We start from the raw sequence: 23,233 nt of genomic DNA on the forward strand, positions 1-23,233 counted from the left end.
ACCGGGAAATGTCTCCTAGTACTTCCACTGAGCCCTGGTAGCTTGCTACTGCTCCGGAACACTTAGGCTGGCCGGCATGTGTCCTTCTTCGTTCCTGTGTCTGTCCCTTCGGGGAAATGTCACGCGGTGTCTACCGGAGTCCTGTTAGCCTACTACAGCCCGGTTTACCGGAGTCCTGCTAGCCCAGTTGCTACAGCCCGGATTCACTCGCTGATGACCGACACGTTCGATGATGGGTCATGTATGCCTGTCCCTGTAAGTTAGTGCCACTTCGGGTTCACGACTAGCCATGTCAGCCCGGGTTCCTTGTCATATGGATGCTAGCGACACTATCATATACGTGTGCCAAAAGACGCAAACGGTCCCGGGCATGGTAAGATGACACCCGTGGGAATACCGTGCGTGAGGCCGCAAAGTGATATGAGGTGTTACATGCTAGATCGATGTGGCATAGAATCGGGGTCCTAACAGCTTTGGTATCAGAGCCTGACTGCCTATAGGATTACCAAGCCAAACTGGTCAAAGTTGAGTCTAGAAATTCTCTAGTTATGTAAGGGAATTGATTGTGGGAAGGAACGTAAGGCTCTTTTTACTCCTTATACCTCGTGGCCTTCTGATCTGAGTCATCCTATATTTCCTACGGGGTTAAGGAACTAGGCTTTCTCTTCCGTCTATCAGGATCACGTGTTACTACTCCGTAGTCCCATATGATTGGTTGATCAGGGTCATATCCCAGTTTCGAGTACTTCTGGTGTAGTCTGTTCAGTATGATCTCAGAACCTAGAGTGGTGATGTTGAGTTGATATACTACCCCTTTTTTGGCAGGATGTCTCATTCTGAGCATTTTACTGCCATTATGCTGCCGGAATTGCCCTAGGAGTTCGAGAGTTACTAATTTCCTTGTCCTACATTCTACAGACTATAGATGACGCTGATTCTATCCTTGGTTTTGTTTCTCAGGATGTCATCAGTTAAGCGAAGTTCTGTTGTTCGTAGCCAGAACCACGGAGATGGTAGGCACGAGGATCCTCCCGACCCGCCTTCGTTGACAGAGTTCATGTTAGATATGGAGAGGAACAAGCGTGAGTCTAACCGCTTGTTGGCACGTATCAAGGAGAACACTGCACATCACTTCAAAGGGTCTATGACCATTCATGACTTCATTCGCTTGCACCCACCTACCTTTCATCATTCCATCGAGCCACTAGATGCAGATGACTGGCTCCGTAGCATCACTCATCAGTTGCGTTCCGCGAACGTAGCTGAAGATGACAAGGTCACCTATGCCACATACCACCTGGAAGGTCCTGCTAGTCTTTGGTGGCAGAACTATGAGGCTATGCTTCCAGCTGGTCAGATTCCTACATGGAGAGATTTCACTGAGGCTTTTCACGAGCTTCACATTCCTGAGGCCCTCATTGATCGCAAGAGAGAAGAGTTCTGTAGTTTCACCCAGAGTAAGATGGCTGTTGATGCTTACAGTAGAGAGTTTGAGAACCTCGCCCGCTATGCCACAAAAGAGGTGTCCATGGACGCCAAGAAGCAGGCTAGGTTCCGGAAGGGTCTCAACCCCAAGTTGCGTCGTGATCTCCACCTGCATCATTGTGATACATTCCAAGCCCTTGTGAACAAAGCCATTAATGCAGAGACAGCTCAACTTACTTACGAGGAGTCTCGTAAGCACACCCGTGATTTGGGATCTTCCTCCGGTTCTAGTTCTTAGAAGCGCCGGATTTGGGTTCCAAACTCCACTCTTCCACCCGGATATACACCGAGGCCATCTTATGTGGCACCTCATCCAGTTCAGCAGTATGTTCCACCCAGGCCTATTGGTGGACCGCCTAACAATGCGGGTCCACGTCCTACCTCCAAGATTTGTTACAAGTGCGGAGAGCCAGGCCACATTGCCCGTATTTGCACTCAGATCAGAGTTGCTCCACCCCAGCCCGAGAAGTCTATTGGCCATGGTAAGCCATCACGCAAGATGATCAGTGCCAAGTCAGCTCACCCTAAACATGGACGTGTGCATCACATCTCAGCTAAAGACGCTCATAATGATCCAGATGTCGTTCTTGGTACACTCCTTGTCAACTGTCATCCAACATCGGTTCTGTTCGATACTAGAGCATCTCATTCCTTCATTTCTGAAAGCTATGCCCGCTTGCATGACATGTCATTTTGTGATATGCCCTCTCCACTGGTCATTCAAACTCCTGGATCCAAATGGCAAACCTCTAGTGTAAGCCATGGTAACGAAATCCTTGTAGACAGACTTGTTTTCCTCGCATCACTTATAGCCCTCAAGTCTACAGATATTAACATCATCTTGGGTATGGACTGGATGAAAGCTCATTATGTCAAGATTGATTGTTACACCAGGTCCGTTCAGCTTACACACCCATCTGGCAAGATAGTCACTGTCTCCACTAGAGTTGCAAAGAGTCAGCTCTATTCTCTTAATGCCAGCCCTCTTCCAGACCATGAAGATATCCCGGTAGTTCGTGACTTTCCGGATGTCTTTCCAGAGGAACTGCTAGGTGTTCCACCTGACAGAGATGTAGAGTTCGTCATAGATCTTATCCCTGGAACCGCTCCAATCTCTAGGAGACCTTACAAGATGGCACCCTTAGAACTAGCCGAGCTTAAGAAACAACTTGATGAGTCCTTGCAAAAAGGGTTTCATCCGTCCCAGTTCTTCTCCTTGGGCTTGCCCCGTCCTCTTCGTCAAGAAGAAGGATGGTACGGACTGGATGGTTGTAGATTATCGTCCCGTTAATTTGGTCACGATAAAGAACAAATATCCGCTCCCCAGGATCAACGACCTGTATGATCAGCTCGCTGGATCCTCAGTCTTCTCCAAGATGGATTTGAGGTTAGGCTACCACCAAATCAAGATCAGAAATGGGGACATTCCTAAGACGGCCTTTGTCGCTCGTTATGGCCAGTATGAGTACACCGTCATGTCCTTCGGCCTAACCAACGCCCCAGCTACTTTCTCCCGCTTGATGAACTCGATCTTCATGGAGTACTTAGATAAGTTCGTCGTGGTTTATCTCGATGATATTCTTATTTACTCGAAGAACGAGGAAGAGCATGCCGAACATCTTAGACTTGTGTTAGAAAAACTCAGAGAGCACCGCCTTTATGCCAAGTTCTCCAAGTGCGAATTTTCGTTGCCAGAAGTGACCTACCTAGGCCACTTAATCTCTGGTAAGGGCATTGCTGTCAACCCCGAGAGAGTTAAGGCCGTTCTCGATTGGACTCCACCTGAAACCGTTAAACAAGTTAGGAGTTTCCTTGGTCTAGCCAGTTATTGTCGCCGCTTTGTTGAAAACTTCTCCAAAGTAGCTAAACCCCTCACGGAACTTCTCAAGAAGGATAAAAAGTTTGAGTGGTCCCCACAGTGTGAGTACAGTTTTCAGGAACTGAAAAGACGCCTGACTTCTGCTCCCATACTTGTGCCACCGGATTTCACTAAAGACATTGTTATCTACTGCGACGCCTCACGATAGGGACTAGGTTGCATTCTTATGCAGGATCATCATGTGATTGCCCATGCATCTCAACAGTTGCATCCACATGAGGAGAATTATCCTACACATGATCTAGAGCTTGCAGCCGTAGTTTATGCACTCAAGACCTGGCGACATTACCTTCTTGGTAAACGTTGCGAGATCTACACCGATCACCAGAGTCTCAAGTATATCTTCACCCAACCAGATTTGAACCTTAGGAAAATTCGTTGGTTGGAGTTGATCTCAGATTATGATCTAGGGATTACCTACACCCCGGGCAAAGCTAATGTCATGGCTGATGCGCTAAGTTGTAAATCCTATTGCAATAATCTCATGTTGCAGCAGGGTCAACCACTTCTCCATGAGGAATTCTGTAAGCTTAATCTTCACATTGCTCCTCAAGGATTCCTTTCTACCTTGGTGGCGAAACCTACTCTTGTGGATCATATCATAGAAGCCCAGAAGCATGATACGGGGATTACCCGGATCAAGAGAAACATTTCCAAGGGTATTGCTGGTAGTTTCTCTATAGATGATCGAGGTGTCGTTTTCTTTGGGAATCGCCTGGTGGTCCCCAAGAAGCAACATCTTCGACAATTGATTCTTAAGGAGGCACATGAATCTCCTCTCACGATTCATCCCGGTAGTACTAAGATGTATCAGGACCTACACCAGAGGTTCTGGTGGACTAGGATGAAGAGAGAAATCGCTCAATTCATTGCCAACTGTGACGTTTACTGTCGCATTAAGGCAGAGCATCAGAGACCTGCTGGCACTCTTCAGCCTTTAGCCATTCCTGAGTGGAATTGGGATAAAGTTGGTATGGACTTCATCACCGGCTTTCCCAGGACCAAGAAAGGGAATAACGCTATCTTCATAGTCGTTGATCGTCTTTCCAAAGTGGCTCACTTCCTTCCTGTTCGAGAGAGTATCACTGCTAGTCAGCTCGCTGACTTATACATTTCTCGAATAGTGTCACTTCATGGTGTTCCACTAGAGATCAATTCAGACCGTGGTAGTCTTTTCACTTCTCATTTTTGGGAGAGTTTCCAAACTTCCATGGGAACCCATCTTTCCTTCAGTACCGCTTTCCACCCTCAGTCGAGTGGTCAGGTGGAAAGGGTCAACCAAATTCTCGAAGACATGCTTAGAGCTTGCGTTATCTCATTCGGTATGGATTGGGAGAAATGTCTTCCTTTCGCCGAGTTTGCGTATAACAATAGCTATCAATCCGGTCTCAAGAAAGCTCCTTTTGAGGTTCTCTATGGACAGAGATGTCGAACACCTTTGAACTGGTCAGAAACCGGTGAAAGACAATTCTTTGGACCGGACATGATCCAGGAGGCAGAAGAGCAAGTTTGCATCATTCGTGAGAATTTGAAAATAGCCCAGTCTCGTCAAAAGAGCCAGTATGATCGTCATCATAAGGATATGACTTATGAAGTTGGCGACAAAGCTTACCTTCGGGTTACTCCTTTGAAGGGTACCCATCGTTTCGGTATCAAGGGCAAGTTGGCTCCTCGTTACATTGGTCCTTTTTGCATTCTCGCTAAACGAGGAGAGGTTGCCTACCAGTTGGAACTACCCCCACATCTTTCTTGAGTCCATGATGTCTTCCACGTCTCTCAACTCAGGCGTTGCTTCTCGGATCCTATCCACGGAGTGGACCACGAAACGCTTGATCTCCAAGATAACCTCACATATCGAGAGTACCCGGTTCGCATTCTTGATCAAGCAGAGCGTGTCACTCGACGTCATAACATCAAGTTTCTCAAGGTTTAGTGGTCTCATCATTCCGAGAGAGAAGCTACTTGGGAGCGAGAAGATCGTCTTCGACTGGAGTACCCCACCTTCTTTCCGTCGACCCCTGAATCTCGGGACGAGATTCTTTCAAGTGGGGGCGAGTTGTCACATCCCTAGTTCTGGTATGCTCAAGGCTAGCTAGTCATGTGTGCCTCATGTTTAAATTCCATTTAAATTTGAAATGAGGATTTGTGAAACCCTTAGAATCATCTCTAAAATGACCCAAATAAAAATTGCTCCAAAGAGGTCCAAGAAAATGCTCATGTTGTTCTCTGAAAATATTGGACAGAGATAAAAAATCAAACCAATATTTTTAAGAGCCCATAAGTATTTATTTTGGGCATTTGGAATTAATGCATAAATATTTGCATTGGATATATATTTGTTATATATATATAATATATGTCCAAAAATTATGCCATTTTTTGAGGAGCTCTGGAATAATACCACTACTTCCTACAAAAATTGGCATAAGTAAATAAAATGATTTAGTATTTTTATTAAATCAAAACAAATGTCAGAAATAGGAAAAGAAATAGGAAAAAGGGGGCCTACCTGGACTTACCTGCAGCCCCTGAGCAGCCCAGCGGCCTAGCAGGCCGGCCCAGCCAGCAGGCGGCCCAACCCAACTGACACGAGCTTCTTCAAGCTCCTGCCAGTAGGAGCAGCTGCGTGGCCGGCATGCCGCAGCCGCGCCACCACCTCCTCCCTGCCTGCCTGTCCTCCCCCTCGTTGCTCTGGATGACCCGGACGACGCCACGCGACGCCCCGCACCTCACTCCCTCTCTCCCGTGCCTCTCCCCTCCTTTGGCTCCCTCTCCCTCTCTTCACCGAGTGCACCGGAGAGCGCCGCTGCTCATCGCCGTGGCCACCGGCCACCCCTCGCCCTGCCGCTGCGCCCAGAAGCACCGCCGCATCGTCATCGTCCTTCTTGCCAAGCCACGCGAGCGGAAGTGCCCTGCAGCGTCGTCCCCGACCCCTTCTTCCTCCTTGGGCCGCCGGAGATCCCCTTCGCCGCTACGACCGCTTCGGTTCCTCCCCGACCTCGCCGACCCGTTCGTCATGACCGCTATGAGCTACTGGCTGCTCTCCCCCCTCTCCGTTCGCCTCCTCTGACGCCGTAGTGACTGCACCTAGCTCGACCGCACCCGCCGCCGCCTGCGCTCGCCGCCGATGCGCCTCCGGCGACCATTTGGTCCACCGGGCGTGTCCATCGCCCTCGCCGCATCGCGCAAGCACACACCAGCACTCCAACTCTCCCGCACGCGCACCACAGCGCAGCTCGCGCCTCACCCGAGCTCCGGCCGCCGCGGCCGAGCTCCTCGCTGTCGCCTCCGGCCACCCCAGGCCCGGCTCGCACGTCCGCCTGACGCGCTCTGGTCTGGGCTCTCAAACGAGCCCAGCCACGCTACGAACGAGGCACCGTAGCCCGTTTCCGCGGCGCTCCGCTGTTTCGGGCCGCGCAGGCAGCTTAACGCCAGTGGGGTTGACCGCCTTGACCGCGCCGGCCTGTCAGGTGGGTCTGGCCCATCTGGTGATTAGCTTAGTGCTAATCACCGCTTATTTAACCCCTGACACTGACCAGTGGGCCCCAGCGCAACTAATCCTATAATTAGGATAATCTAACCCCCCCCCCTGTTTAACCCGTGTCACTGACGTGTGGACCCCACATGTCAGGTTTGACCAGTCAACGCTATTGACTTGCTGACGCAAGCATGACGCAGTGCTGACGCAATTATTTATTTTCTGGATTTAAATTAAATTAGGAATTCCAGAAAATTAGCAAAACTTCAAAAAATCATAGAAATTCAACCGTAACTCAGATTGAAATAATTTATATATGAAAAATTATCAGAAAAATGTAATCTTTCCATCTGCACTAGTTTCATGCATGACAAACCAACTTATACCTACTGTATAAGTGAAACACTAAAATGGCATATATAAGAGCTTAATTTGGAATTGCATTGAACCTTTGGTTCAAATGGACTTCATACAAATGGAATACTAGTTGCATTAGCTCAAACGGCATCACATCTTCATGCCATGTTCATGCATCATTTTGTTGCATATGCTTGTGTTTTGATTGTTGGCACCGTTCCTTCTCGATAGGTCCTGCTCCGAAGACCGTTCCAGAGTACCTGTCTGTGAAGCAGTGCCTCCCTTGTTGATCTACTAGGAAAGCAAACCCCCTTGTTCATTTCGATACAATCCTACTCTCTCGCTCCTGCTCTTAGTTATTGCATTAGGACAACAACGTTTCAACTGCTACTTTGTGCTGCGGTAGTTGAACCCATTCCTCTGCATGACCTGTCATTGCCATAGTAAATAGTTGAAACCCACTAGCATGTGTAGGAGTTGATTGAAGCCATTGTTGTGTTCCTACCATGCTATGCCTGCTATTGCTTAGAGTTGTGTCAGGTCTGATTCATTGGGAATGAATTGGAGTGTTATGATACGTTCTGGTGCTGAGAGTTATGTGTGTGAACACGATTTGGTAAAGGTAGCGGTGAGAGGCCATGTAGGAGTACATGGTGGGTTGTCTCACTAGAACCGTCCTTAAGCACTGAGTTCTGTGTATGTCGTCCAATGACTCGATACTACCACACATTGGGTTCCGGTAACTCGACCCCTCTCGACTTATTAACCAACTCGATCTCTGTCCAGGAGTCGCAACTAGTTTCTGGTGTTTGTAGGTAGTGTTAGTAGTCTACCAAGTGGCACCCTGCCAGGTGGGCTTGGGACAGACTAGGCACAAGTGGCACGGTGTACCAAGCGTAGATCCATCCGGCGAGGTGGCCTTGGGAACCCTGCACACATCGTTTGGGGCCGTGAGTGAAACCCCGGCCGGATATCCTTGCGGATGGAACCCGAATAGGCGATGAACCTGGACTAGAGTCTAGTGTGGTTAGTCAGGTCGTGGCCGACACCCTCGCCAGGCTTCCGCTTGAAGGTTGCCGAGTTACATGACGTGTACATGGCGGTAAGTGGCGAGAGCGTGTGTGAAGAAGTACACCCCTGCAGGGTTAACATGATCTATTCGAATAGCTGGGTCCGCGGTTATGGACTTCTTGGATGCTTACATGGTACATAGACAACTTGAAGTGGATACTCTAAAATGCTCAAGACAAGTGTGAGTGCTATGGATGGCCTTCTCGTAGGGAGACGGGGATGGATCCATAGTAGTGTATTGTGTGGTGATTAGTGGACTCATGTACGTTGTCTCACCTCAAAGAAGTTTCTGGTAGTTGTAGAACAGGACAGCCACAGAGTCAAAGCTGGCTTGCTGCAACTAAACCCCACATTACCCTCTTGATACAAATGCATGTATGTTAGGATCTGATGTAAGTCTTGCTGAGTACCTTTGTACTCATGTTGCTTTATTTATGTTTTTGCAGCGGAGACTTCGGTCTTACTAGTGTTCTCATGGACTTCGACAAGTAGCTTGTACCTCAGCTACGATCTTGACCGGATGATGTAGATAGTCAGGCTCTTCAGCCTTTTTCATTTGTAGATGTCTGTACTCAGACATGTAATGCTTCCGCCTATTGCTTGTTTGCTCTGACTGTTGGGTCATGTGACCCCTATTTGTAATAATGCTATGATGGCTCTTTGAGCCTTATCTACATGAGTTGTTGAGTTATGTTGTGATGCCATGTTGTACAGCACATACTTGCATGTTATGCGTACATGTAATGTGTATTGCTATGTGTGGGATCTGACTATCTAGTTGTTGATCCTTTGTAGCCTCTCTTACCGGGAAATGTCTCCTAGTGCTTCCACTGAGCCCTGGTAGCTTGCTACTGCTCCGAAACACTTAGGCTGGCCGACATGTGTCCTTCTTCGTTCCTGTGTCTGTCCCTTCGGGGAAATGTCACGCAGTGTCTACCGGAGTCCTGTTAGCCTGCTACAGCCCGGTTTACCGGAGTCCTGCTAGCCCAGTTGCTACAGCCCGGATTCACTCGCTGATGACCGACACGTTCGATGCTAGGTCATGTATGCCTGTCCCTGTAAGTTAGTGCCACTTAGGGTTCACGACTAGCCATGTCAGCCCGGGTTCCTTGTCATATGGATGCTAGCGACACTATCATATACGTGTGCCAAAAGACGCAAATGGTCCCGGGCATGGTAAGACGACACCCGTGGGAATACCGTGCGTGAGGCCGCAAAGTGATATGAGGTGTTACATGCTAGATCGATGTGGCATAGAATCGGGGTACTGACAGCGGTGGCCCCGGATTTGGTGGTGGCTGCTTTGGTCAGGGGGCGGTGTGTGCCTGGACGTGGCGGATTTGGGGATCCTGCACCAGTTGGAGTCAGACGGCATGCCTCGATGCTCTACGAGGTTTGGTGGGCGGTAGTTTGTGGCCGGCTGGTTCAGGCAGTTGGTGGACGAGCTTCACCGGGAGAAATCCTATCTTCGGCCTTTGCCGGATGCGGCGGCGGGGACGCCCGCGGGCGCCGCCCTATTTCTTGGAAGCGTCGATGCAGTGTGTTGCCTCTCCCCTCTTACCGCGGCCTTGGCTCTGGAGGGAAACCTCTGATCCGCGGGATTAGGCGATGAAGGTGCCTTCACGTCTTCTTCCTCCTTTGGGGCATCGTCTTGGAGCCGGCTACAACTAGAGACCGGTGGTTGACGACATCTTTGCCGCGGTGGTTGGCGGCATCTTCGCCGCGTGGTTTGCTGAGGAGGCTGTTTCGGGGACATTGATTTCTGTATGGCAACGATGACGGCGTTGAGAGGAGCTTCGGTCGCGGCTCGGGCTTTGGTAGTCGGATCTTCTCGGCGTGTCCGAGGTGCTCTTCCGTGGGTTGTCTGGTTGTTTTGAAGTCAGAGCTGCGGTGGAGTGAGTCCAGGCTGCGACGATGACAGGCACTCGGTGGTCGTTTGCGGTGAGTACGGTCGGTGCAAGTCCTCCATATTTCCCTTGTGATGCTCGTCGTCAAGTCGGAGCTTTCGGTTGTTTGTGCGTGTGGCCATCTGTTGGCATGTGCCGTCGTGGCTTGTGCAGCTGTCCTGCAGCTCTGTGTTCCATGTCGGTGGCCAGGTTGGCCAGTGGTGCCCATTCTGTGGGCTGGATTGTGTCGGTTTTAGCCCGATTTTCCGTCAATTAACCGGGCAATTCTTCTTCTTCTTAATCAATGAAAATGGCAATTTTTTTGCCTCGTTTCAAAAAAAAAATATTGTTGCTGCTGAATGTTATTGTAGCTATATGGCTAGCTTTAGGAATTTTACACTGACTAACCACCTAGACAGCCTCTAAACTGCTGTTAATTAATTGTTCACAAGGCTAAAATAAATATGGGTAGAAAGTACAGTTGACAAACTTCATTTTACCCCACTGGACCAAATACATTTGATGTGCGGTTTAAATGCTATGAAAATCACAAAATGCTATCTTATGTTGACAGAAAACTATTTTAACCTCTAGTTGTGTGTTGCGTGTTGAATGTGCCGTGCGTGTGGCCGTCTGGGTTCTGCCCAGTAGTGGCCAGCCCTCGTTAGTACTACCTCCGTCTCAATGAATAAGTCTTTCACGTAGTTCTAGGTTGACGATTTAACTATTTAAATATGTATTATATGTGACAAAAAACATATATTTAGAAACTACATCCTCGTAGAAATCTAGTGATCTACTTTTCATGACATATAACACATATTTAATTCCTCAAATCAATGACCTAGAACTACGCGAATGACTTACTCACCTAGACGGAGGTAGTAGTAGGTTTAGCTAGTAGTATTAATTAGTGCTAAGTTAGTCTAGTAGTAGATGACATGTAGGCCTCCATTAAATAAGTTAGGTTTATTTAATTGTTTAGGTAAATAGTGCATGACATGTGGGTCACAGCTCTCCTTTTAACTAGTCAAATTGACTTGGTCAACCCAGATTAAAAGTAATTTAGAAACTCTAGAATATTATTAAAACTTTGAAAATTAATAGAAATTAAATCGTAACTCGGATTAAAAAGTTTTTTACATGAAAGTTGCTCAGGATATCGAGATGAATCCGGATATGGGGTCCGTTCGTCTGCCACACGTCCCTATCATAGCGAACCTGTAAACTTTCGCCTCTAGTTCATCTGTCTGACAGACGTTCGGGACCAGGAAAACTTTTCCGGATGTTTCTCCCTTCGCTAGTAACGCCTAGCACTGCGTTAGAACACCTCTAGCCCCGCTTATAATCATGTTGTGCATATGTTTGCATGTATTTACTATTTCTTCCCCCTCTTCTCTCTGGTAGACCCCAAGACCGCTGCTGATGTGTAGGATCGAAAGTATGTCTAGAGGGGGGTGTGAGTAGACTACTTGACCAAATAAAAACTTATCCTTTTCCCAATTTTAGTTCTTGGCAGATTTTAGCTAACTTAGCACAAGTCAAGCAATCTTAACACAATTCAAGCAAGCATGCAAAGAGTATATGAGCAGCGGAAAGTAAAGCATGCAACTTGCAAGAATGTAAAGGGAAGGGTTTGGAGAATTCAAACGCAATTGGAGACACGGATGTTTTTGTCGTGGTTCTGATAGGTGGTGCTATCATACATCCACGTTGATGGAGATTTCAACCCACGAAGGGTAACGGCTGCGCGAGTCCACGGAGGGCTCCACCCAAGAAGGGTCCACGAAGAAGCAACCATGTCTATCCCACCATGGTCGTCGCCCACGAAGGACTTGCCTCACTAGCGGTAGATCTTCACGCAGTAGGCGATCTCCTTTCCCTTATAAACTCCTTGGTTCAACTCCACAATCTTGTCGGAGGCTCCCAAGTGACACCTAGCCAATCTAGGAGACACCACTCTCCAAGAAGTAACAAATGGTGTGTTGATGATGAACTCCTTGCTCTTGTGCTTCAAATGATAGTCTCCCCAACAATCAACTCTCTCTCACAGGATTTGGATTTGGTGGAAAGAAGGTTTGAGTGGAAAGCAACTTAGGGAAGGCTAGAGATCAAGATTCATATGGTAGGAATGGAATATCTTGGTATCAACACATGAGTAGGTGGTTCTCTCTAAGAAAATGTAAGTTGGAAGCGTAGGTTTGTTCTGATGGATCTCTCCACGAATGAAGAGGAGGTGGAGGGGTATATATAGCCTCCACACAAATTCTAACTGTTACACACAACTTACCAATCTCGGTGAGACCAAATTGAGAAACTCGGTCAGACCGATTCAGTAAATCTAGTGACCGTTAGGATTTTCGGTGGGACGGATATGCAACTCGGTAGGACCGATATGGTTAGGGTTAGGGCATAACGTAATCTCGGTGAGACCGATTACACAAACTCGGTGAGACCGATTTTGGTAATAAGCTAACCAGAGAGTTGGTCAGGTAAACTTGGTGGGAGCAATTCGCTCATCTCGATTGGACCGAAACGTTACGAAAGGGAAACAGAGAGTTTACATTGCAATCTCGGTGGGACTGATCGCTCATCTCGGTGGGATCGAAACGTTACAAAGGGAAACAGAGAGATTACAATCCCATCTCGGTGAGACCGAGATCCCTATCGGTGAGACCGATTTGCCTAGGGTTTGTGGGAGTGGCTATGACATCTAAACTCGGTGGCGCCGGATAGAAAGAATCGGTGGGGCCGAGTTCGACTTTTGGTTTAGGTCATATGTGGATGTGAGAAAGTAGTTGAGGGCTTTTGAGCATATCACTAAGCACTTTGAGCAAGAACCTCATTAAGCAACACCTCATCCCTCCTTAATAGTATTGGCTTTTCCTATAGACTCAATGTGATCTTCGATCACTAAAATATAAAATGTAGAGTCTTGAGCTTTGAGCTTGAGCCAATCCTTTTGTCCTTAGCATTTTTAGGGGTCCACTTTTCTCATCCATGCCATGCCAATCATTAAGCTTTCCTGAAACATTTATCTTGGAATATTATTAGCTCAATGAGGTACATGTTGTTAGGAATTACCAAAACCACCTAGGGATAGTTGCACTTTCATGATGCCCCTGTGATCGACTACGTCGACGACGACCCTTCTTCCGTTTCAGCGGAGCTTCCAGGCAAGGCCCCCCTTTGATCATCCCGATATCGCCCATTATATTCTCTCATGCTTGCATTAGATTTTGCTACTATTATTGTTTGCTCCTATTCTGGTGCATAGCCTGCTTTTGTACCTGCTATTGTTACCTACCTACTTATCCTAAACTACTTAGTATAGGTTGGTTAGTGATCCATCAGTGACCCCCACCTTGTCCTTGTTGCCCCTGCTTCATCATCGACGACTTGATCAGCGTGATCGACGACCAGAGCCCGATACCTCACATCACATCACGCCCCTTTTGTTGCTCGACTCCACAGAGCTACTATCGAGTGCCGAGGGTGATCCCTCATAACGCACTCCTGATGATAATTCTTCAGTGTAGCTATTCGGTCGTGGTCATCGAGGGTGATTTACTATTTCACCATTCCCGATACGGCTCTATCGTTCAACACCTCAAGTGTGAACCTCGAGCGTGGTCCCTCTTATGTTCACCTTGATGATTACATTGAGTGGAATCCACCGGAGCTGATTCCTCGGGTTTTCCCCTTGATTTCTGGACACACTGTTACTTTGACTTTACTTGAGACCATTGTGATAGCCAGGCGGGCCCAGAGAGCACCTGTGCGATGTGATGGTGGCGGCTGGTTGTTTAGTGGTATCACCCGGGAGGGGGTGATAGCTCCGGACTTGTCCCGACAGTCGTCACTTCTTTTTAATAATGCACTAACATGTTTGGGTATTTGTTCTGAGTTGGCCTTTGGCCTTTACGCACCAACCACCACGCTAGAATAGTTATGAGCCTCGACGTCGCAGTATCAGCCGAAGCTTTGTCAGACGTCCAGTTCAGCATTGTGGCTGGGTCGGATCGTGCCATCCACTTCATGGGTGGTGCTGGTATCCCCTTGCGCACAACAACCCGGAGTGCAACGGGCGAAGGTCCTAGACCCTGGAGTGCTTAGGATGTAGACCGGCGGGGACCTCTCTGCTGAGCCTAGGTAGGGTTGCGACGTGTTGATCTTTCGAGGCCAGACATTGACTCAGAAAAGTGTGTCCGGCCAGAGTAATCAAGCGTGTTGGAAAATGTGGTGCACCCCTGCAGGGAAGATATATATTTGAATACCGTGTCCACGGTAATGGACGTTCAGACTTATATCCTGATCTTATATAACTAGAAATGGATACTTGAGTTTTGTGGCTCCGGGATTTCTTTCTCGCAGGGAGTCGAGGACGGATCTCTTGGCATTGATGTTGCAACATGCTTGTTAATTATAAACAGCTATTCTTTACTCTTCTACATGCTGCAAGATGCGAGGAGCTGCGTGAAGATGCTAGTCTTCGATAGGATGGGCCTTCCCCCTCTATTCTGGCTTTCTGCAGTTCAGTCCACAGATACAAACCTTCCATTTGATACAATGCATACTTAGTATAGATCTGATGCTTGCGAGTACTTTGGATGAGTACTCACGGTTGCTTTGCTCCCCCTTTTCCCCCTTCTTCCTTCTTTCTGGTTGTTGCAACCAGATGGTGGATTCCAGGAGCCAGATGATGCCACCCCCGCCGACTACTACTACTACCCAGAGGGTGCCTTCTACTATGTGGAGCCCGCCGACGACCAGGAGTAGTTAGGAGGTCCCAGGCAGGAGGCCTTGCCTCTTCGACATTGATGTTTGTGCTAGCGTTCTTAAGGCAAAACTTGTTTAACTTATGTCTGTACTTAGATATTGTTGCTTCCACTAACTCGCTTGTGTATCGAGCTTTTATATTCGAGCCCTCGAGGCCCCTGGCTTGTAATATGGAGCTTGTATGTATTTCTTTTGTGTTTAGAGTTGTGTTGTGATATCTTCCCATGAGTCTCTGATCTTGATCGTACATGTTTGCGTGTATGATTAGTGTACGATTGAATCGGGGGCGTTACAAGTTGGTATCAGAGCCGACTGCCTGTAGGATCCCCCTTTCCAACTCCTTGGCCAAAGTTGAGTCTAGTCTTTGAAAAACTGATTTGCTAACATGGTTGTGTGGCTTACGGGCCCACGTCGCCATTGGGTGGTATTAGGATCTTTTACTCCTCGTCTATACTCTGGGACTCTGATCTCTCCTCTATTTGGGTTAAATGATTTTACTAACTCCAATATTAGGATCTTTTACTCCTCGTCTATACTCTGGGACTCCGATCTCTCTTCTATTCGGGTTAAATGGTTTTGCTAACTCTACCCTAGGTTCTCGTGATCACATCCACCCGGAGATTTTTATCATGCCTTTCTTGAATTGGGAGCGAGGATCTGCTTCACTTTGCCCATGGGCCGCAGAAATCCTTCATATCAAGGGCACCCTGCGTCGTCCCCTGCAGATTCCTTACTCTAGTGGTTTTCTCTTACATTGATGTAGCCTTTGCTATGTCCCGTTGTTGAATCCCTCCATTGTGTGCATACATGTCGCCTAGTATGTCTGTGATGTTTCTCTATCCGAAATCTTATGAACATCATGTAATTGGCTCTGCATATGTAGTTGTATGTCTTCAATGACTGTTGCTTTGTACATACTGTGCGTTTGCTCACTGTTCAGGTTACATAATGAATGACTCCATACACTTGCTCCACCCCCCTTTGCTAAACTACCCCCTATTGCATCAAGCAGGATGGTTAGACCCGCTGGTCGTGACCGCCTGAATACATGGCCGGAATGATACAACAGTTTGAGCTGAATCACCGGTTCATGGAACGAGTCATGGCTTAGTTCCCACGCCCCAATATGAATCAACACCTAGCCCCGGTAACTCTGCAAGACTTTGCATGCCTCAACCCTGTCTTCTACCGCAGCTCAGCTCAACCCCTTGATGCTGATGACTGGCTCCATGACATCATTTTCGAGCTGGAGTCTACTAATGTAGCCTCTGCCAACTATGTCACCTTCATTGCGTACTCCCTGAAAAGTTCCGCTACACGAGGTGGAATAGCCAAATGCGTTCCTTACCTGTTGGAACCACCATCACTTTATCGGAATTCCAAGCTGTATTCCACAGACCAATGTCGAACCACCATGGTTGGTCACAACATCCCCATTGAAATTGGAGGATTGGAATTCCATGTTTCCCCCATTGCTACGAAGTCATTCAATATTGACCTCATTCTAGGCAGGTAATGGTTGACAACACATCGTTTCTGTCATTTGCACCACAAAAGCGTCCATCTACTACATCCTTCAAGGAAGATAGTAAGTTACCATGCTCATCTTGTTCTAAATGTCGAAGCACGGATTTATTCCTTGCATGCCTTAAACGCTTCTCCTCTTGTGAGAATTGAAAACGCTCCCGTCGTATGTGAATTCCAGAATGTCTTTCCAAAAGAACTACCCAGTCCATGACCTTGAGCTTGTGCAGCTAAAATTGCACCGAAGTTGTGGCGAGATTTCCATTCTGGTAATCGTTGCGAGATCTCCATCGATCATCACAGTCTAAAGTAATTGTTTACTCGGCTAGATCTGAATCTCCACCAACAGTGATGCATGGAAACAAATACAGACTTTGACTATAGCATTTCTTATACCCCTGGCAAGGCTATTGTCATGGCCGATGCTCTGAGTCACAAGTCTTGTTACAACAACCACATGGCTTATAAAGCTTAACCCCTGCAAGATGATCTCATTTACAGAGAGCATCTGACCCGCGTTCTCGTTCAAGCTGAATGCTGCACCCATCTGAGGGCTATCAAATTTCTTTAAGTTCAGTGGTCAAATCCTTATGAAGATGAAGCCACTTAGGAACTCGAGGATCGTCTTCAAGATGGATACCCCGTTTTGTCTCCTTCTAACTCCTAAAATCTCGGGACGAGATTTCTTGTAGTGGAGAAGAATTTTGACGCCCTGATAATTAAGCTACAGTAATTCCAAGTTATTGTTGCCACGTCACCACTCTTAATGTTGCTAATTGTTGGTTGATCGAAATCATAATCCAAATTTAAAATAAAAGTCCAAAATTCAAATTTACCAAACATGCAAACTAAAATGTTCAAAGTGTGGCAAGTACTCCATAACTAATTATGGTGGTGACCCCACACTTTTGTAAAGTATTAAAATGCCCTTTTGTGAATATAAAGTGGCTTTAACAATTAATTAAATGCCTTTTCTAATTTATAAAATATTGAACTATTTTATTTGAGCCCAAACTTTTTCTACCATCTAAGGACATTGTCTAGTATTTATATGACATGATTTACATTTTACAAAAAATGTTTGGTGGGTCAACTAAATGCAAAACAGGAGCTAAAAAACAAACAGACAAGAAATTGAAAAACAAAGGTAATAAAAAAATGTAAAAGGAAACAGCCCACCCCTAGTCCCCCTGGGCCTTGCCCACTATACTGGCCAGCCCACTGAAGCCTAGACAAGAAATTGAAAAACAATGGTAATAAAAAATGTAAAAGGAAACAGCCCACCCCTAGTCCCCCTGGGCCTTGCCCACTATACTGGCCAGCCCACTGGAGCCTCGTGGACAGAGGGGGCGCGTAGGGATGGCACCCGCAGGGTTTGGGTATGGGTGGAGCTACCCCATACCCTTACCCGTACGCTCCTAGCTTACCCATTGCCCTTACCCATACCCGGCAATGGGTACAATTTTTCCCCATACCCGTTACCCAACAGGGTAGATGGGCACCAGCGGGTAAAATTACCCACATTTGCAAAGCATCAATTTGACCAACTAATAGTCATAAACGACAACATATAATTATGATCTATAAACAAACAACAGATTATACAACAAGACACACTTTTAAAAAACAACACATCATAAACAACACCATACTTAATAAACAACATCACTTTCTCTTAAATAACAATACATTGAAACATCTTCACATAAGTCATACATTTTGAGTTCACAAATTTATGACAAAGTTTAGAGATAATTTCGAGTTCATACAAATTTTATATGGGTACATGGGTACGTGGGTATGGGTCATACGATCCCATACCCGTACCCGCTCTACCCGATGGGTTTAACTTTTCCCTATTTATATACCCATGGGTAATTTTTTGTCTCATACCCTTACCCTAATAGGGTTTTTACCCGCAGGGTACATGGGTAATGGGTACCCATTGCCATCCCTAACGGGGCTGGTGGTGGCGGAGGTGAAGAGGAAGGTGACGGCGGGCGGGGTGGCTCTCGGGGAGGACGTGCTCGCCCTGGTGGTGGAGCCCGGCGTCGACGACTCGCTCATAGGGATGGCACCCGCAGGGTTTGGGTATGGGTGGAGCTACCCCATACCCTTACCCGTACGCTCCTAGCTTACCCATTGCCCTTACCCATACCCGGCAATGGGTACAATTTTTCCCCATACCCGTTACCCAACAGGGTAGATGGGCACCAGCGGGTAAAATTACCCACATTTGCAAAGCATCAATTTGACCAACTAATAGTCATAAACGACAACATATAATTATGATCTATAAACAAACAACAGATTATACAACAAGACACACTTTTAAAAAACAACACATCATAAACAACACCATACTTAATAAACAACATCACTTTCTCTTAAATAACAATACATTGAAACATCTTCACATAAGTCATACATTTTGAGTTCACAAATTTATGACAAAGTTTAGAGATAATTTCGAGTTCATACAAATTTTATATGGGTACATGGGTACGTGGGTATGGGTCATACGATCCCATACCCGTACCCGCTCTACCCGATGGGTTTAACTTTTCCCTATTTATATACCCATGGGTAATTTTTTGTCTCATACCCTTACCCTAATAGGGTTTTTACCCGCAGGGTACATGGGTAATGGGTACCCATTGCCATCCCTAGGGGCGCGTCCGTGGCCGGGATGGCCAGGCGCCGGCCATGCGGCGACGCCCCGACGCCCTATAGGTTCCCCGACGCCCCTCCCCGAACCCTAGCTCCCACCACTTCCGCCCTCGCGCCGCTCCTTCTCTCTCACACTCTGGATCGAGCTAGCCGACGCACACCGGAGCGCGCCACCGCGAACCACCGCAGCCACCGCCCGCCTCTCGCTGTGCCGATTCGACCAGGAGACTTGTCGTCGTCCGCTTCGTCTTCCTCGCCCACGAGCTCAAGCCCGGAGCCATCGCATCGACCGGCTGGAGGCCATCTTCTTCCTCGGCCGTCGTCGTTGTTCTTCGTCGATCTCGATCCGTCGCCTCTACAGCTCCTAAGCCACCAACGGGCCTTCGTGTGCCTCCGCGGTGAGCACCGCACCATCCCCCCTTGGTTCCCCCTCAAATCCGTGCTCCATGCTGCCTCGCCATCGTTGCCGTAGCTCGGCGCCATAGCTAGGGCCATTCCTGTGCCCCTCCGAGCACTACATCATGCTCGGCGCATCGCGAGGACGCCGTAGAACCCTCCCGCTCGCCCCCGGACCTCGCTTGCCGCCCCCTGGCCGCGAACCCCCCTGCCTCACCCAGCGCTCGCCCGTGACAGCGCCAGCCGCTGCTGCTTTCTCCTTGCCGCTGTGCTGCTCCTCTGCGTTCAGCATTGCTGTTTGTGCCGTTGCTCTTTTGCCTGCTGCGCCCGCCGTTGCCCCTGTTTGCCGCAGCCGTTCGCGCCCACCGGCGCCGGCGGCGCCCGCTGGGACCGCCTGCCTTCGCCACCGGCCCCGCAGCACGCGCACGCCGTGCAGCGCCGCGCCCCGCGCCCAGCTCGTGTGCATGCAGTTGCTGCTCTACTGAATGCACTGCTGCTGCTGAATGTTACTGTAGCTATATGGCTAGCTTTAGGAATTTTACACTGACCAACACCCTAGACAGCCTCTAAACTGCTGTTAATTAACTGTTGACAAGGCTAAAATAAATATGGGTAGAAAGTACAGTTGACAAACTTCATTTTACCCCACTGGACCAAATCCATTTGATGTGCAGTTTAAATGCTATGAAAATCACAAAATGCTATCTTCTGTTGACAGAAAACAGTTTTAACCTTTAGTTGTGTGTTGCGTGTTGAGTGTGCCGTGCGTGTGGCCGTCTGGGTTCTGGCCAGTAGTGGCCGGCCCTTGTTAGTAGTAGGTTTAGCTAGTAGTATTAATTAGTGCTAAGTTAGTCTAGTAGTAGATGACATGTAGGCCTCCATTAAATAAGTTAGGTTTATTTAATTGTTTAGGTAAATAGTGCATGACATGTGGGTCACAGCTCTCCTTTTAACTAGTCAAATTGACTTGGTCAACCCGGATGAAAAGTAATTAAGAAACTCTAGAATATTATTAAAACTTTGAAAATTAATAGAAATTAAACCGTAACTCGGATGAAAAGTTTTCTACATGAAAGTTGCTCAGAATTTCGAGACGAATTCAGAAACGCGGTCCGTTCGTTTGCCACATGTCCCTATCATAGCGAACCTGTAAACATTCCCCTCCGGTTCATCTGTCTGACACACGTTCGGGACCGAGAAAACTTTCCCGGATGTTTTCCCTTCGCTAGTAACGCCTAGCACTGTATTAGAACACCTCCAGCCCCGCTTATAATCATGTTGTGCATATGTTTGCGTGTATTTACTGTTTCTTCCCCCTCTTCTCTCCGATAGACCCCGAGACCGCTGCTGATGCTCCCGCGATCGACTACGTCGACGACGACCCTTCTTCCGTTTCAGCGGAGCTTCCAGGCAAGCCCCCCCTTTGATCATCCCGATATCGTCCATTCTATGCTCTCATGCGATTAGATTTTGCTACTGTTATTGTTTGCTCCTATTCTGATGCATAGCCTGCTTTTGTACCTGCTATTGTTACCTACCTACTTATCCTAAACTTCTCAGTATAGGTTGATTAGTGATCCATCAGTGACCCCCACCTTGTCCTTATAAGTGCATTTAGCGCCCCTTAGTGATTTTGGTGTATTGAAGACTTATAGGTTAAGGGACTAATGCGTTTGTGAGTGTACACAGGTCTATAAGTCTATGAGGAGTTTGATATTTACAGAGAAAGTCGGCCCCTAAAAATGAATATCTTTGACTGAAGATTTTGGTATTCCTGAAGACTTTCATGAAGAGTTTGAAAGTGAAGAAATTGGTGTGTCCGTGAAGACTTGATATTCATGCGAGGAATATGAAGCTTGAAGACTTTCGTTTTCATAGTTTTGTTTTTCTCTTTCTTGAGTCATAGGAAACACCGTACTGTTAAAGGGGGTCGAGGAAATACTAAGGAACAATTTCCAAGGGATGCTCAACTCAAAATCCTACACCTACCAAACCCTTCGAGTGAAGCCTTTGGAAATCTCATACAGTTCAGTCAATTTCTTCAGTGACAGAGACGAAGTTCTTCTGGTCGCTGAGGAATTTGTTTTGACTGAGGAGTTAGGAATTCGCCAGTGCGAATTGCCTACACAGTGAGGAACATGATAGCCCTGAGGAATTTGATAGTCAAATTTCCGACCGTTGCTGTGCTACGCGCCAGCTGTCCCAAAATATCTTATCCACCTGACGGTCATATCAGACAAGGGCATTTATGTTTTATCATGTTGGGCTGCTCCCTAGGCTATAAATAGCTGCCCCCCTACAACCACTAGCTGGTTGGCTGCTTCGAGAGAACCTGACACTTGTCATTTGAGAGCAACCCATCCTCCGAGGAATTTGAGCGAAAATCATCGAGTGAGGAAAAACCCCAAACCCAAACACCTACAAACCCGAAGTGATTGAGCATCACTGAAGAGATTGATCCTGCGTGGATCCGACGCTTGTTACCTTTGAAGACTGTGCTTCTTCCAGACGGTTAGGCGTCATGGTCTAGAGCATCCAAGAGGAATTGTGGATCGTCGAGTGATCGAGTCTGTGAAGGTTTGGAAGTCGCCTGAAGACTTACCACGAGTGATTGGACGAGGTCTGTGTGACCTTAGTTCAAGGAGAATACTGTGAGGACTTGGTGTCCTGAGCTGCGTGCTCAGGGACTAGGTGTCCGGGACTGTGTGTCCTCGAGTTTAAATACTCAGCCGCTCCAACCAGACGTACAACTGAGAAAGCAGTTGGAACTGGTCTACCAAATCATTGTCTTCACCAACCTTACTGGTTCTATTTCCTCAACTCTTTCATTTCCTCATTACTGTGTTGAGTGATTGTTCATATCCGTTTTTGAAGACTTTCTCAATTTCCTCAGTTCAATTTCTTCAGTCTGTTTGTCTTCATCTTGTGTTATCCTGTGTTTACGCTTCCTGTACTCTGTGCTTGTCTTCATTTCATCATGATGACTATGTCTGTATCCTGTTATGCTTACTTCTGAGTACTTATTCCGCTGCTAGTAGTTCTTCGCTAAGGAATTTCCTCACCGGCAAATTCCTCAGTGAAGAATTTACAAAAATCGCCTATTCACCCCCCCTCTAGTCGATATAACTTACTTTCAATTGGTATCAGAGCAAGGTACTCCCTTGTTCTGCGTGATTTTGGTTTAACCACCTGGAGTTCTAGTTATGTCGACCGCAGGTATGATCGAGGTCTCCGTTGGGTGTCCTACCTTCGATGGCATGGACTACCCCTACTGGAAGAATAAGATGCGAATACATCTTGAAGCAATTGACAACAATCTCTGGTACGTTGTGGAAAATGGTGTTCCCTCAGTCACACCTTCTCTGAATGCTGCTGATGTGAAGAGATTCAAGCAACTCGATTCTCAAGCGAAGAATATCATATGTGGTCCGAGTAAATGGCAGTATGGTAGAGTGAGTGCTTTGGAAACTGCTAAGCTTATCTGGGATAGGCTCTCCAAAGTAAACGAAGGAGTCTCAACTCAACGTGACTCTCGTGTTGACGTTCTTTGCAATCTCTTCAACCGCTTCAAAAGACTCGACAATGAAAATGTTCAGCAAACCTTCGATCGCCTCACTGCCATCTCAAATGAGCTTCAAGCGCTTGGCGCAACTGACATCACCGACCATGAGGTGGTGAAGAAATTGCTGAGATCGCTAGATTCCTCAT

The sequence above is a fragment of the Triticum dicoccoides genome, chromosome 5B (genome assembly GCF_002162155.2).
Source record: "Triticum dicoccoides isolate Atlit2015 ecotype Zavitan chromosome 5B, WEW_v2.0, whole genome shotgun sequence".
NCBI lineage: Eukaryota > Viridiplantae > Streptophyta > Magnoliopsida > Poales > Poaceae > Triticum > Triticum dicoccoides.